The sequence below is a fragment of the Oryx dammah genome, unplaced genomic scaffold (genome assembly GCF_014754425.2).
Source record: "Oryx dammah isolate SB20612 unplaced genomic scaffold, SCBI_Odam_1.1 HiC_scaffold_20, whole genome shotgun sequence".
Lineage (NCBI taxonomy): Eukaryota > Metazoa > Chordata > Mammalia > Artiodactyla > Bovidae > Oryx > Oryx dammah.
This window is the reverse complement of record NW_024070204.1, coordinates 59234558-59236891: the sequence shown is the minus strand read 5'-3', so window position 1 is coordinate 59236891 and position 2334 is coordinate 59234558.

Genomic DNA, 2334 nt, shown 5'->3' with positions numbered 1-2334 from the left:
GAACAAGTATAACAATACAGTGTAATAAAAATTAAGCTAATGTGATCTCTCTCTCAAAATATCTTGTTTTACAACTATAACCCATTTTCCATCTCAGCAAACCACTCCTCATATACTATGGTAGTAACTTTTGCAGTTTGAGGCTCTACAGCAAAACTAGCTCAAATATTTTTTTCTTTCTTCACAGTTTCACAGAAGATTGGTTCTTACTGTAGATCTTAGCAACCTCAGCATCTGATTTTTTTTCTTCCTTTATTGAGAATATTTACTTTTTCACTTAGAGGAAGCAATTTACAGCTTCTCTCTGGAACATCCAAATCTTTAGTATCAACTACCCTTTCACTTTGGGGCCATTGTCAAATAAAATAAGCATTGAATACCAGCATTGTGATACGTTGGCAGCGGATCTGATCATTGAGATGGCTCCTGAGTGACTTATGGATGGAATATGCTGGACAAAGGGATAATTCATACCCAGGGGGGAACAGAGGAGGACAGCATAAGATTTCATCACGCTACTCAGAATATTATGCAATTTAAAACTCATGAAGTTTATTTCAGTAATTTTCCATTTAATATTTTTGGACTTTCATGGAAAGTGAACCCCCAGATAAGAAGAGGCTTATTATGTATGTATATATGTGTTAGGGGAGTGTAATCTCCTTGGTTCTGTCTTGTCTCAACAAAAATTTGAAGCAAGGGACGTTAAAGCCCTTGGCATGTCACAGCTCTCAGACAGACCGTGTTATAGCTCTTGGACAGATCAGTGTTACAGCTCTGTTTTACAGCTCAGTTTTATTTAGAAAATAACAGGAAAATACATCCTCAAGGCATGAGGGCATGCCGACCCAAAGAATCAAAAGAGAAGAGAGAGCCTCGCCCCTTTGGCTCCTCTTTTTGTATGTTTTTCCCTCCCCCCTGGGCCTGCCCTATGTAAACTGGGCTAGCCAGGAGTGCTGTTTGTTCTACCTGAGGTCCTCACTTAAGTCCTCAGACCTTCCTTGTTCTATTTTCACCGGCTTTTCCCTTCCTTGTCTTTTAGCCACCACCATTCTGGACTCCTGTTTCCTATTCTAACTACCTAACATTTGTATGTGTCTATCTAATTATGTATCTATCTATGTGTCTGCAACGTGTTTTAGGGGATTTGGGAGATGGTTGGTCTAGCAACTGGGGTCACAAAGAGTTGGACACGACTGAGCAACTGAACGCACAGCACACACAATCCATCCACTAGGTTATAAACTAATAATTCCAAACATGGTCATTAACATGAGTACGTCAACAGCAAACAATGTATGTTATGTTCCTTAATTCTGCATCGATTTCAGAGATCATGAGTCATTCCTCTTTAGACATATAAAGTTAAGAAAATTGAAATTCTGAATATGCATGAGTTATGTGGAGAGGTGAGTTCAGTGTTGTGTTAGAAGTCATTTCAAGTAATCTGGCACGCTGATAACAGGAGAAGAAGAAAACGCAATAAATTCTAATTACTCTCATTTCCTCCCACCCCAGGCCTGAATGAATTATCCTGAGTGACTACCAATGAGGTTCTGTTTTTACTTAATGATTACTCCATGCTATTATGACCATATAGACTTTGATTACAGTATTTCAGAACACTCAGAGTTCTAACTGGGCACTTTATTTTTTTTTTTTTTTCCTCTTTCTATGCAATGTCCTTATGGAGAAGAATGAATCTTCAGTATTATAAAAGCTGAAAAACAATAAATACCTATGGTCAAAGGTTCAACAAATTTCCCTGAGAATGGGGGGAAGGTATCTTATTTTGTTATACTGATATATATCATCAAATTGTTTTTATACTGAGGGTTAAATTCCTTCTTGGAAGTATACTCACAGCATTGAAAAAGTTGATTTACATTTTATGGGCTATTTAGGGCTAGATTATTGCTAAAAATTTTAAGTCTCTTTTAGGGAACCAATTTGTCTTCTCTATCAATTAGCAGCATTTGTTCATGAACTCAAAATACAAATTGAGTTGTAAATCTACCTAAGAATATAAATGGGAGAGTAATAAATGAACTATATTAACTTGCAAGGGAAAAGCAGAGATAAAGAGATAAGTTACCTAATATACTTTTTAGAAAGAATCAAGGAGAATAAAATAGAGCACTGCTGGCACAAAGAATCACATCTTACATCTTCTCTGCTAAGTGATAAAAGATCATGTGATTTGAACAATGAAAAGTGAGATGATGCTTTTGGCTGAGTTTTTCAAGGACAAAAGAGGTAATTCTAGGTTGTTAAATGTGCAATCACTTTCCTTATAACACTGTGCAAATGTCAACATCTTCAAATAAATGGCAA